Genomic DNA, 15,806 nt, shown 5'->3' with positions numbered 1-15,806 from the left:
AACACAGTATTAGAATTATTTCTAAATATGACACTTGAGTTTTAGAAAGTGGTCGATCCACAGTCTGTTGAAACAGTAATAATTGTCATCATAAAAATCACCTTTGGCCTACCTGTCATTTTTTATACAAGACAGGGGAAATTACAGGCTTTTTATTGATGTTCAGAAATAATTTGCTAACATAATAATATGCTACATGAAGGTGAAAACGCTTGGAACAGATCATTTTTTATTTGACTTCGTAATTCTTGCCCTGGTTTTCTGAGTATCTCGGTGACCCGTAATAGTCCTCTTCACATAATCTGGAAGCACTAAATATGGTGTAGAGTGCACACATGGTAACCATTACATTTCTTCATGGGCTACCAGCATATTATTACCCCCTTTCACAGATAATTGTTGCTAATGTTAGATAGTATCCAATATGCCCTGAGAGCCAATGCTCTCTTTAGTTTTGCAGTTACTTGAATGGAAACATTTATGAAAAAGGCATAATAACCCCCTAGTTGCAGGTGTATGTTTCAGGTCTTCCGACAACACATTGGCATGAAATACCATCTCCTTTTACATATGTTTCAGTGCCTAATTAGGAAATATGTAGCTGTCAGCTGAAAGGTGAGAAAGCTGGCATTCACAATTTGAGTCTTGTTGTCAAGACTTCCAGCCAATTTAGGACTGTAGCTTTAGCTGATGCACATCAAATATTTTCAGTAGAACATGGCACTGAAGCTTTATAATCATACTTACCAGGGTAGGCTACCTGGAGCTTTTTTGCTGGAGTGGCTCAGTAAGGATTGCTGGAAACAGGATAGTTGTGTGGAGACAGAGCTAGCCACACATAGGGATTGGGCTAGCCCCAGACAGGCTTAACTGTGAATAGGAGGAGAAGTGGATGTAGAGGGGACATTTTTTAACGGTTTTATATGCACATTGTGCATAGACAAACTGTGAGTGCATTTTTACCAGCTATATTCGCTTTTACCTAAGATACTGCACTATTTCAGCTTGTTTTTATAGATTCTATATGAAGATCAATAAAAGATACTTTTCCACTTTACTCTGATGGGTCCGAAGCATCTATACCGTTTGTGAGTGCAACCATAACATAACCTACACCAATTATTGTTTATACACTTTACACTATATTGTATTATTTTTTCTGTATATCTACACCCTGAGGAAGAGTGTTTTTGGGCTGTTGCGGTCACTTGGGAAGTATTGTGAAAGTTTATTATCATTTTTCACCAATTCTTATTTTCACTTGTGAGCACGAGAATTAGGTTTATTATAGTTTTCTTGTATTATCATATTTTAGGGCAAATTTGAACTTTAAATTTGCAATTCGTATGGATCTGAATGCACAAGTATATTCTATATTATTATCTACAAAATTTCAGTGTTCTCTATGGATGGATGATATAAATCAGAGTTTTTTTAAATACAGAATCAATGAAAATCCTGTTTAACAGCCATTCAAAATACCTTATTGGCCCGAATATAAGCCGCAATTCCCCCCACCCACTTTAGGTCTTTAAAGTGGGGGTGCGGCCTATATTCGGGGTTTAGCATAGGGTTGCGTTCCAGGCACCGGGCGGGTGTTTTTTTTTTCTTTTTCATTTATCCCTGCTGTGGGTAAGCGGCAGGGTTAGGATCCAGATCCTGGATCCTCCTCTCCAGCAGCCGTGGATGTCTGCACGATGTGCTTAGACAACCTCCGCTGCCCGCACTTCTGCCGGGACTTCTATGGTAGAAGACCGGCGTGACATAACCTTCCAGTGCTCCACCATAGAATCCCCGACGGACGTGCCGGCAGCGGAGGTATCGCACCGACATTCACCGGCTACGGCGATGCACGCAGACAACCTCTGCTGCCGGCACCTCCGCCGGTGCTTCTCCGTCATAGAATCCCTGGCGGAAGGGCCGGCAGCGGAGGTTGTCTGCGGGCATCCCACAGACGTCCACTGGCCGGCCCTGCTAGACACCAGGGACTCTGGGGGTGCATTGGTAAGTCGGGGGAGTGGCACTTTTAGGAAGCAGAGTGGCATATCAGGGGGCAGAGTGGCATTTCTGGGGGGCAGGTGGGCATTTCTAAGGGGCATAAAGCATATCTGGGGGGATCAGAGTGGCATATCTAGGGGGGCATAAAGCATATCAGGGGTTATAAAGCATATTAGGGGCAGAGTGGCATATCAGGGTGCATATCTATAAGTATGGTGCATTATGAATTAAGGGGGGACCTTAAAATGGCTATTGGTTTTCTGTTTATATATAACCTATGCTGACAAACTGTATAATAGATACCAAAAATGTTAAAATACATGAATGCCTGTTCATTAGATAAAATACTGTTTTACCATTCCACAAATGTGTATTCTTTTAAAACATATATTTTCTCTTTAAAATAGTGCGGCCTATAATCGGGTGCAGCCTATATTTGAGCAAATACGGTATGTTGGGATCAAAGTTACAGTACATTCTACTGCAGTGACAGCAATCATTAAAGTAACTACATTATATCTCTAAAATGGTCATGCAATTAATAATTTTATAACATCTTAGATATCGTGTATACCCTTAGCTCTAATTGCAATGAAGAGTTATCCCAATGCTGGATGAAAAATGATTGCAATGATGAATTAACTTTTAATTTCAATATGCAGACAGAATTATGTTCTTGGAAAATAGATGAATGGTCTCAAGGGCTTCACATATTTTCTGTTTTGTTCTTCATGTTTTTGCTTTGTTGCATTCTGGCAGTTTCGTTTTTTAATAATATTAAAAACAGTATTAACAAGTAAACCCATTTAGTTTAAAGACATTTGTTTTTAGAGTGCTTAGATTTGATAAGGAAGCTGTAGTTGCATACTATTACACTGTAACAATGAGAGATATAAAAGTTTTTTTTTATCTTTTTATTTGTAGATTTCTACTCTTTTTTCCGCTTATTTTTTTTATCAATAGTACAAGGTTATGTGGACTACTATTATTTTTATCTTTTATTTCTATAGGGACAACAACTTACACAGAGCTTTTTATAGTACATTCAAAGAGTATGACTATACTAGAATTAAAAGAAAATCGATATATTAGATAAAGAGGTCCCTACTCAGATGTTTACAATACCCCTATGAAGAACCAAGCCAGTGGGCAAGAAACAGTGAGCTCTCCCTACTTCAGTGATGGTGAGCCTATGGCACGCGTGCCACAAAGGGAATGCCAAGACCCCTGTTGTGGCACAAGGCCAGGTTGCCAACTGACTGGTTAATTTAAAAAAATTCCTTAAACAAAAATTAACCAGTTATTTTCTCTGTAGTTAAGCACCGGCTATACATTCTATGTGCATTGATATGTTTTTTATTGTTTTTTTTTATTGGAGAATAAATGCAGCAATTTGAAGAATAAGCTGCATTATGTTTAACCATTTGTTTCTCATATTTTAAGGAAGAAAATGTCAGTGACAGCAGCAGCTGAGTTCCATGTATATTATATTTATGGTCAAACACCTTGCACCCATCCTGTTTAATCTTTAATACTTATATACATTTAGATTAGTATTCATTAATTACGTGACACAAGCACATACAACAAGATTTATTGATGATTCTTTGAACATATTTCTGATTAACACTCATTCTGTTATTCCAGTCCTCCACACCCTCTGGAAGGTACATCCGAAACCACCAGGGAGACCACTAATGACAAGGACTAAATTGGTATTCCAGCCCCTAGCCTCATAGATAAGATTTTAAAACAATTAGTTGTGAAGGGGTTATCATATATCAAGGATACAAAGAATATCCTTAAAAATATATATAACATGAATAGGAAAACCCTTATGTTACATCCATATCTATTCTGGATGTTGGGTTTGGGTAGCAAAGGAATACCAGTATCATTTATTTGGGCATCAGATCATTTTTCTATGAACAGGTACAGGGTACATATATGAGGGGCCAATATGGGTCTCACGTATACTAATTTTTTTATGATGAACTTTGAGAATATTTTTTTGTTTTTTAATAATTATTTAGCTAGTGGTTCACACATGACTGCTTTCTGCTATGGCAAGAACTTAAACAATATTGAAATAGTAGACATGCTAGCACTGAATTTACCGGAGAGGCTGATTGCAACATAGTGAATTTCTTGGATAAGGCAGTTTACAAATCTACTGAAGACCCATTGACCCCAATAGTTTGCTATGTTCTAGAAGTTTTCATCCTGAAATATAGATTGGCAGATTGACTTTATTATCTATTAGATTGGATTTTATGCAAAGGAGGTCCAAGAAAAAAAAAAGGTTCTGCCAGAAGGTTCTTCATACAACTTGATGTAAGGTGGAACAAGTTAAGAGGGATAGCCATAAATGGTAAGGTATTCCCTTTGTCTGGACAAGACTTTTACAAGATTGCTACACATGTCCGACTGAGTTTACCTTCTGAATGTTTGACTGGTCATGTAGTTTACCATGTGGGTTGGATTATGTAGGGAAAAAAGGTTAAAACCTTGAAAGAGAGCGAATTTCTCAACATAAAACCAATGTTTGGAATAAGAACAGCGACTCCGCAGTCGCAAGAGACCTTGCATGCCAAGTATCACACCTAAGATACCATATTTTGGAGCATACCACTGTAAATGAGAATGAGACTCCAAAATGTTTGTGTAATGGTTTTGGCGCTAAAATAAATATGGGTGACACAAGTGCATCAATGAAATAAAGGTATAGAGTACACTTAGGGAGCAGGGAAACTTTGCTACAGGCTGTTCAAATTCTTGAAACAGGGCTGGTTTGACTTGGGACCACCCACTTGCAGATGCAAAGGTCAGAGGGGGTCATATAACACAATGTTACATGAGCCACAGTAGTATCATGGCAAATTGCATGTGCAAGCTGCTCTTTAGATTCGCTCAGACTCTACACGAGGTGTGTGTTACAACAAGTGAGTGCATGTGGAGGGGTGGTAGTGTTAGAGTAAGTGTGTGTTACTGCTTGTATGTGTTGTAGTTAAAGTGAGTAGGGGGCACTTGGCTTTACTTTCCCAGAATGTGCTGCCCTCCCCTGCTATATAAAGTTACAGCTGATTAGTCCAGTAAAATATGCACCTTTTTAACCTATTCACCCCAAAACAGCGTTCCATACCATCATGCCGAATGGAACATTGCAAGTATGTCTTTTTTTTTTTTGCACACCCAAGCACATTTTTTCCCACTGGGTGTAAATGGCATGTTAGTGGCTCCGGAGCCCAACTTGTAAAAATTCATAAAATTCCTTTGCTTCATTTAAGGCAGGATTGGGTCTTCCCATTTTGTAAACACCTTTTGATGTCATGCAATTCATAAATGCTCCCTTAAATTCCTCTTTATAAATATACAAATACATCACTGGATGGAATGTAGGCAAGTATTAGAAACTATGCTATGTGAGTAACATGCTAGTCATATAATTACCTGATTACTGTAAATGCGTGTAATCAGGGAAGCGGTTTTTGCTTCCTAACTTGTGCCTCATTTGCCTAATTATAAACAACCACTATAATTAAGGTATCTCAAAAGTAGTAAATAAACTATTATCTTGTGAAATAGTAATGGCTTATTCAATTCTTTGCTTCTTTTTTGGCCAGTTTTATAATATAATAGAAGTATGCATCTGTGGATATAAAAAATAGCAACTACACATCATTAGAAACAAACTTTAAATATGTACCTGTTATTCTGTGAATATTGGGATATTATGTGGATATTTTTTCATATACCGGTATGTGGGTTGCAGTTCAAATTTGCACCAATGTTAGATTTATTTAAAAAGAATAACAGCATAAATCAGATACTCCTCTTGTATGTCATTGTTCTATCACAGATATTTGGCTGGTTGAAGAATATGACTAACTGTGACTTTTGACTTATATTTAATGCTTGCCTGTAGGCATGAATAAATAAAAGTTGTATACAGTTCTTAACTTCAATCCTCAAATACCTTAAAAAAGCAGGCCATTTTGTGTCCTTTTTGTCAATAAGTGGCCTCTGTACGGGACATTAGACAGCATTTGCTGGACAGAGAACTGGCCATCAAAAAGAAAGAAAATGCTGTCAATGTTTTTCTATTATGCCTTAGTTTCTGATCTTATGTGTATTGTTCATAAATTTCCAGGACAATCAATTATTTATGAATTTACTGTTGTATAGCTTCTTCAATCTGTCTTTCATCGAATTACTGAGACCTTTGTAGGTTTTTTCTCCTTTTCTTTTTGAAAAATCTAAGGTTTTATGGAACACATTTTCCTTGCTCCAGAGTACGGTGGTGGTGTGCTTTATACCACTCCAGCCAACACTTGACATTGTGCATAGTGATCTTCAGCTTGTGTACATCTGCCCAGCCATGGAAACCATTTCATTAAGCTCCGGTCGCACAGTGTTATTTGCTGCCGTTGCTTTGGGTAGTTTCGAAATCTGTAGGGAGTGTATAGTTTTTAGATTTGAACCTAGTTGGCGTATCTAGGGTATGGCACCTATGGCTAGTGCCATAGGCGCCATTTGAAGGGGGCGCCAGTGAGTGGCTTTCAAACGCCGTCTTTTTTTTTTTTGATGCGGAGGAGAGAGAGGGGCGCCTAGCAACCGCTCGGCGCCCCTCATTCTCCTCCACAAGGCCTCTACCTCCATCCCGGTGCCGGTGCTCATGCTGAGCGCCGTAATATGACATCATATTTCGGCGCCCAACAGTGAAGCAGCGGGCACCAGCGAGCGGCTTTTAAACGCTGTCCTTTTTTTTATGCGGAGGAGAGAGAGGGGCGCCTAGCAACCGTTCTTTCTTTCTCCAGCAGCGATTGCAGGGAGGGACTGGAAAAAGGAAGTGGGCGGGCCAATCGGCAGTGACTGCAGGGAGGAACTGTAAGTAGCAACTGCTGCTGTGACTCCTGTGAGTCACACTAAACGGATTATAACACGAGGGGTATTGCAAATGCTCTGAAAAAACCCTCATTTTATAATCGATAAAAATCGATTCAACTAATCGATAATGAAATTCGTTGCCAACGAATTTCATTATCGATTATCAGCGATTTTATCGAATAGTTGTTGCAGCCCTACCTTACACACACGTGCCCATAAACACACATATACGCAAACACTGCCCTTACACACACATATACACATACACTGCCCTTACACACACATACGCTTACACACACACTTTCCATACGCACACACTGCCCATACACACACACTGCCCATACACACACACACTGCCCATACACACACACACACTGCCCATACACACACACACACTGCCCATACACACACACACACTGCCCATACACACACACACTGCCCACACACACACACACACTGTCCATACACATACACAGCCCATGTACACACACTAGCTTACAAATACACAGCCCTTACCCACTTTCTCCCCATCTCTTACTTTTCTCATCTTCCATCATCTTCCATCATCCTCCATCATCCTCCACCATCTTCCAGCTTCCATCTTGTCATGGGAGTGCAAGGTATGTGACTCCAGGCCTCTGTTTTAGTGCTCCCTCATAACTGCCCAGTGTGCCCAATGTGTATGAATGGGAACGTTAATGTTGGTCTGGTTAGGGAGATCCGTGATCCGTGATCCTGAGGTGAATGCTACGGCTCTGGCATTTACACATCTTAGTATATAGGAATCCTAGTTTAATATACTAGCTGAAACCTATCCAGTGGACAGCTCCACAAAAATAAGCTGTTAAAATTCTATTACATAATAAATTTGTGCAGAAGTCATTCTCAAACCAGTATGTGAATGTTAAAGTTAATAGGTTCCCATGGTACATCAGTTTCCTTTCATCTTCTCAATGGCATTATACATATCTCCCATGATGAAGTGGGTCAGAAGAACATCTGATATTTGCACTAATGATCTATGCACATTTAAAAAAGCAATGGGGAAAACAAATGACATTCATCTTTCTGTGCTCTTGTCCTATGGGAGGAAACAGATTCTTTTATTTCAACTACATTGTAAAAAAAACTCCTATTAAAATATCTTTCAACCCCACTGATAGCTTCCCTTCTGAGAAATCCCAAAACATCCTGTCTATTGGAAAAATATAATAACATTATAAATGCTCTAAAGATAATTTCATTGATGCCCTTTGCATTCCTATTTCAAAGTAGAAATCAGTGTTCAAAATGTATTAGCAAGGAACTTTTGTCTTTCCTTGAAAAAACAAAGAATATGTTGAAATTAGCTTAAGTTATTCAATGGTTATTAAATTTTATTTATTATTTATTTTTGCATAATTGGTATTTCTGATTCTGGAAAAAAGAAGAAAAATATTCTTTGTGTTGCATTTTCTTTTCGAAAATAGTTTTCATCATCTCTCATCCTTGTGTGTATTTCTTTGTCCATATTGGCATACATGTATTGTTACATTTATTGCTGTGTGTTGTAAAATCGGAAATGCTACTTCATCAACACCCATTATGAGTTTGCCTACATCTGCAGCCATATTTCTGGAGCTGCATTACATGGAGTACATTGATATTAGTGGCGTAATTACAGAAGTCGCAACTGCGATGGGGCCTGTCTCTCTAGGGAACCTGGGCTACCCCATGAAAGAGTTGTTCCTGTCTCCATGTGCCAGTCCAAAATTGTTCAGAAAGGGCCCTTCCAGGTCCAGGTCGAAGAAAGTTACATCACGTGGCCCCACAGTGAAACCGTGGCTGCAGTGTGCGAGCAGCAAAGTGAAACCTGCATGTGAGGTAAGAGGGTGTGGGTGGGAAGGAAGGTGGTATGTACAAACATGAATATGTGTTTGTGTGTTAGCATACATGTGTGTGAGCATAGATGTGTAAGTGCTTGTGTGTGTGCATGTATGTGTAAGTGTTGTTAGATGAAGTTTGTGTGAGCATGTATGTGCATGTGTTGTGTTCTTGTGTGAGCATGAATGTGTATATTTAAGTGGTGTGAGACCGACTGTGTGTGTCATGAGTGTGTACGTGTGTGTTAGTGAGTATGAGTAACTGTATGTGCTAGCATATGTGTTTGTGTTACATATACATATATACATATATACATATATATACATATATAAATGTATGCAAGTGCGTTTATGTATTTGTACCAGAGTGTATGTTGCAAGGGACAAAGAAGGTACAGTCAAGCTGTTTGGGGGCAATGAGGGCACAAACAGGCTGTTTGAGGGCAATGATGGCACAGACCAGCTGTTTGGTGGCAAATATAGTACAGGCAGAGTGTTTAGGGGGTTAGGATGGTACTGATAAGCTGCTTGGGGACAAAGGTGGCATTAGTAAGATGTTTTGGGACAAAGGAGGCACTGTGGTACATGTTGCCCAGGCAATTTGTGCACAGGAGCCCTGCAGTTTCTAGTTATGCCCCTGATTGATATGATGTCATATTCCAATGTTCCCGGTTTAAGCGAGGGAGCTTAACATGTCAGGAAAAGGTACGTTCCGCCAGTCAGGAGGGATATTCAGATCTCTCCAACCACCCATGGCATCTTGGTGCAACCCATCACAAAGATGCATCCTGGAAAATAGCTGTATAAAACTAGTAGTGTCATATAAACCTTTTTATTAAACTTGAAAGCTATTTAATAAACCTAAAACTGCTAACACAACGCATAGAATGTTTTCTAATGTTTTCATAGGGAAATCATGTAAATGCTAAATCAAGTGTGGATGTAATCGTGATGTCAAATTTGCCTTTAGGACAAAATTAAAAGATGTATATGTCTGTATTTTTCATGTACAATTTTTAAGGTTAGGGCTATTGGACTTTATCTGTGTATTTAAATGATTCCATAATATTCTTATTGATGTTCACACAAAAATAAAGAATGCATCTATATGTTTTTATGACAGAGATAAAGTACATAAACATCAATTTTAAGGTTTTTTTTTTATGATTGTGTGTTCGTGGAACCCGTTTTTGGATCCCTGATCATTTCCGTTTTTATGTCCGTTCAAATAAACACGATATCAAAACCCTAATTTCTGATCAACAAGGCAGCAGGGTGCTAGTGAGGTCATAAATATAGCGTTGCAGGATATTATATGGGTTTAATCAATTTTATAACTGCATGGAGTGGTTTCACTATTTCACTTTTTCAAAATAGTATGATGGCAGCATATCTTATAGCAAAAACAATTTCCTATCTCCAGGTTGCGTATACTTTAAATATTTTTTTTTCTTTTTTCCCATAACACAGAACTACAAATTATATGAGCAAGCTATTAAGGTTGTTTATAGCTGTTTCTAAAACAATGCATATGATAAATTAGGAAACCAATTCTTGTTATAGCTAGCTTTGCCTTGCTTAGAGATAAACAAACAGAAAACAGTTCTAATCTGATTAAAATCCCAACAGTGATAACACTTTCAGTGCTAAAGGAGGGTTTATTTAGTTGGCGCAGACAGAGTTAAAGGTCTAATTATGATATTTCCTTTGTGTTCATGTGCATATTTGTGCAGCAATGTATTCTGGCCTAAACCAATTAGACCTGTGCTTAAGCCAGGGCAATACCAAAAGCAGCTCTGGCCTACCATGCCATACAAGTCTTCCACTCCATGTCTTCTTGATACAAATAATCGGAAATAGTGTCTCTCACTGAGACCCGCATGAGCAACTACCCATTCGGAAAGAAAAACAATTGTCACTCTGTCTGCGGGGCCCAAATTGACAACACCTTAACCCCAAACCTGTTCAACCCTCAACCCCGAAACTTAATTCCCTGACACCACCATGTTCTATCTAAAGTTTTAAAAATATCTAAGGAAGCTTTGGTAACCCCTGAACTACTCAAACCCTAAAAAAAAACAATTTAGCAAAAAAGGTAAAACTAACAAATTAGAAAAACAGTAACATGCTATTACCAAAAGCTAAGAATTCAAAATTTTTAGCAAAAAACACATAACTGATTCATTTAATCTGAATAAAATGCCCACAGTGCTACATATAAAAGAGTATTAAAATAAACAAGGATGAAATACAGAAAATATAAACAAATGAAAAGCAAAGTTTTACTCTCAGATTCTCATTCTGATTGCAATCTTCTTCTTTTGTCTCTAGGAGACCATCTATTTGCTGTATTTATACCCACGCAAACTTACACATACACATTCATACTAACACACAAACACACATTCATGCTCACAGACTTATACATACACACACTCTAACATACAGAAAAGATTAGATTTAGCTTTTTTTCATGAAAGATGCTTTGTTAACCCTTAAACATAGTTTAATGCAGTATGTATTATAATTTTTTTTATTCCAGACCCCCTCTTTATTTTGCACGACGCAATTAAAAGATTTTACACACAACGTATTAATAGGTCAGTCACCAAGGGAGATCTCTGACCTCAACTGTTTCATTGAAAGCTACTGCACACCAGGGAGTCTAATTGCCCAAAAGAGTGGTCTGCCCCTATTGGTTGAGATCTGCCAACCAACAACCTGCTGGCGTAGTCAGCCTAGGTCGGAACATGCCATTGTTAGCAGCCTACTTATTGCTATCTGTGAATATGTAATAATAATATATCTGGTGTTATATATTTGCTCACAGGACAGAGTAGGTTGACTTTTAGGAGTACTCAAGCGCACTTCATATATCTTTACCGTTGCCCAAGTCTGAGATATGGGCTAGCAGTCTAGACAGCAGGCAACAAGAACTATAAGCAAATTTATACACAGCTCTACAAATACTGATATGTCTTCTACCCTTTGCCATATTATTATTTCAAACAACTCAAAAATTCTACTACTAATAATTTTAAAATTAGTAGCATACACACTGGGATACACTGGGATTATTACTTTTAGCAGCATGGAATTGTATGCACGCAAGGGGTTCTCATATCTGTTCACAAAGAAAACAAAGCAGTATTCATTCTTAGGGTAATTGGCCATAGAATTATTCAATAACACAGTAGGATTGCTGAAGAAATGAATGGATTCTGCTTTCACAGAAAGCATCCAATTCAACTTGACACAGTTTATATTTGTATTCTTATTTGGATCAAATGATCATGAGATTTCCTGGGAAATACATAAATTATACTACCCAACAAATCATATAAATTAGCAAGATTTTTAATTACTTTTAATAAAAATAAAAGCAACATTTATAACATTATCAAACTAGATCATGAGAGTTATCTTTAATGTGCAAGCCTCTACTTATGGGTTCTCCCATACACAAACACCCTTATATCATGACAGATGTAGCTTCGACTCACAGGCCAGGCTCAGCTCAGTTGCTCAATTGAATAAACCACCAACACACAATATGGGTTTAAAAAGGCCACAGCCGTTTTATTTAACAGTCATTGTCCCATAAAACCTGAAATAATAAACATAGATGCGTTAACAGAGACAATGACTTCACCAAAACCAACCTATCTTGCCAAGTTATCCAGGCACCATACCATACACCAATTTTGGGAGTGGACATACCAGGATGCCCCAACCCGGACCTGAAGTTCCGAGATCCACTCCTTGCAAGGAACCTCCCACCGGTTATGACCACCAATGATCATACCACCACATTAACCCCTTGGATACCTGGCAAGCTACCGCCCACGACTGTGACTAATGCGCAACACCACGCCACAAACTCAACCACATAAGGGGAGGGAGGGACAAACAACACCAGATAAGGTTAAACAAAACCGATCCTTTCCCCTGTGATCACCAAACTTAAATATCCTCCTACCAAAACTCCTCCCCTAAAATCCACAATCCCTGCCTTTGCCTAGCCCTGCTCAGCACTCTGTCAGGGCCCACTCTAGTCCATTCTGGCCCCCTGGGCTTCAGGAACCCCTATCTCTCTCATTTCCCACTATTGTAGCACCCTCCATCCATTACCCTTTGCCTATTGTTGTCTTACATTAACAACTTTTAAATTAGTATGTCTACCCCTGACTTACTTTCTTGTAAAAAAAAAGCATTCTAGTTCATTCATAGAAATGTCCATTGTGATTGCAGTCACAGCTCTGTTTATAAACTGTTAAAACTGTTAGCAGCTCTGCCTGTGGGATGAAGATTATCTCTGAAAGGGCATACTACTGACCTCAAAGGCATTTGTACATTGTGATGACCCACTGTTATTTAATGTTGTTATTATTATTATTATTATCATTATTGTTATTATATTTTATTTATATAGTGCCAACAATTTATGCAGCGCTTAATACAATACATATATTCAAGGGGTATGACAAGATGAGAATTGACAGCCTAATACAAACTGCAAACTGATACATTAGGTGGAGAGAGAGCCCTGCTTGCAAGCTTACAATTACAAATGATCTTGCTGTGGCTATTGAAAGCCATGTGGCATGGTTTGCAGATGAAACAAAATTAGGTAAGGTAATATAGTCTGAACTAGGCATGACTTCCCAGCAAGAAGATTTGTCCAATTGGAAGTCTGGGGACAGAAGGACAGATGGGTTTTCAAACACGTAAAGTTAGGCATTTTGGGAAAATAAATAAATGTGTAAATTATACTGTAAATGAGGTTAGATTAAGGAATAATTGTATATAATAAACTATAAAACAGTGTTCAATTTCAGTTAGCTGCTGCAAGGGTCAGTACGATATTGTCAAGCATTAAAAAGGTATCATTTTGCCTCCGTGTAAGTCAATGGTAAGACCCTACCATGAATACGCAGTGCAAATCTGGGCACCCATTCTTCAAAAGGATGTGAGGGGTCTTCAAAATGTGCAGAGGCAAGCCATACAGTTAATAAGAGGAATGCAACCATAGTTATCAAAAATGCTAGAGAAGTTTAATTTTTTACATTAGGAAAAAAGGCATCTTACAGGGGATATGATATATACAAGTACATACAGGGAAAATACCAGATGATCTCTGATGACCTGTTCATTAACGGGACAGTGCAAAGAGCAAGATGTCATCCATTCAGACTTAAAGAAAGGAACGTTCTATTATAAAGAGAAATATGAGACAGTATGAGAAAGGGAAGAGATGTCCTGTCATGGGTGCCATGAAATCCTACAGGTGAACAGGAACTGGGGTCACACAGGGGATGCAGCATTTAGCATTTTCAGAGTTATGATTTGAGAAATATGGTTACGTTTCCATAACAGAATCATAACATAAGACTTCCTTTGAGATGAGAAGTAAGAATAGGTCACATCTCTATCAGTTAGATAGGGTGACTTTGGTACCTGTTTCTGCTCCTGGTGTTTAAGGGGCTTCCATGACAAGGAGAGATAATGATAAAGAGGAGGAGAGATAAAAAGAAAGAAGAGAGATAAAGAGAAAGGAGAGATATAGAAAGGAGAGACATACAGAGAAACATGATGAAAGATAAAGAGAAAAGGGAGAGACAATGAGAAAGAGGAGGTAGAATAAGAAAGAGAAGTGATAAAAAGAAAGGGGAGAGATATAAATAAGGAGAGAGGGAAACAATCAGAAGGGAATAAGAGAAATAGATAGATAAGATAGATACAGATGGTCATAATGAGAAAGGAGCGATATAACGAGAAAGGGGAGAGATAATGAGAAGAAGAGAGATGGGAGAGATATTATATTCAGAAAATTACATTTTAATGTTATGTTCTTTCATATAAGATATAAAATGTATATTCATTTATATCTGTGTATACACATTAGACATATTATACTTCTTTCTCATATTTTTATAATTTTAACATATACTGCCCTTTTGAGTATTTTTTACTGATGTGGTCAGTGAGTATATAAAATGTGGAAAGCACACAATTTGTGCCTGCTCATATTCCAGATACTCAGTAAATGTAATTATTTCAAATGGCTATCGATCCAGATCATCCTTGTACTTTTGGATATTTTTCCCTTTAGAATAGAAGATTACGTTCAATCATCAGAAGCAAAACCGCAAGGAACATATTAATAGGCAGGTAGTTTCAAAATTGCAAGAAAAACAAAGTGTCCACAAAATGAAGAGTGAATTATGATGAGTGATTACAGTTACACAGAGAGGGCAGTGAAGCTCTGGAATATCCTACTTGGTGGGATGAATGCAGCATAGCGTGTACAAATTGGCATGCAGCACCGCGCCGCCCAATGGCCGTTCCTCAGCACTTCGTCCCACGTCTTAAAAGGGGTGGGACGAAGAGCTGAGGCTGGGCCATTGGGTGGCGCGGTGCGTGCACTCCAGCCCCTTTAATTTCATGAACGGCCTCCACCCGCTGCCCCTACCAGAGTGGCATATAGGGGTATAAGGCATTTCTGGAGGCAGAGTGGCATATAGGCGGCATAAGGCATTTCTGGAGGCAGAGTGGCATATAGGCGGCATAAGGCATTTCTGGAGGCAGAGTGGCATATAGGGGTTAAAAGGCATATCATGGGGCAGAGTGGCATATAGGAGGGTATAAGGCATATCAGGGAGGCAGAGTGGCGTATAGGGAGTATAAGGCATTTTTTGGCAAATAAAAAGAACAAAAAACAAAAATGACTCAATCATAGCTTTTATTAAATATTAAAAAACAGTTTACATGAATAATAAAGAAATAAAAGTTTCTTACAAGAATATCATGAAGAAGAATGTGATCACTGTTTTGTTCCACTGAAAAAAATGGAACTTTTTCATCTAAAAATGCTTGCAGTAGCAAATGTTTTGAATCCATTATGTCTAATATATTTCATTTATTAGGGCCTTTTAACACTTTTCCTTTCTGGCATTTTAATACAAATAATGTGATAAAAAGAATGTTTTATAGTTATTTGTATGGCAAATAGTGTGACCTGGGTATGTATAAGGGTATAAGAGCTCGATCGCCCTGCTT

This window comes from Spea bombifrons, chromosome 3, assembly GCF_027358695.1.
Source record: "Spea bombifrons isolate aSpeBom1 chromosome 3, aSpeBom1.2.pri, whole genome shotgun sequence".
NCBI classification, from domain to species: domain Eukaryota; kingdom Metazoa; phylum Chordata; class Amphibia; order Anura; family Pelobatidae; genus Spea; species Spea bombifrons.
The sequence above is the reverse complement of the archived record's forward strand: the minus strand, read 5'-3'. Positions refer to the sequence as shown.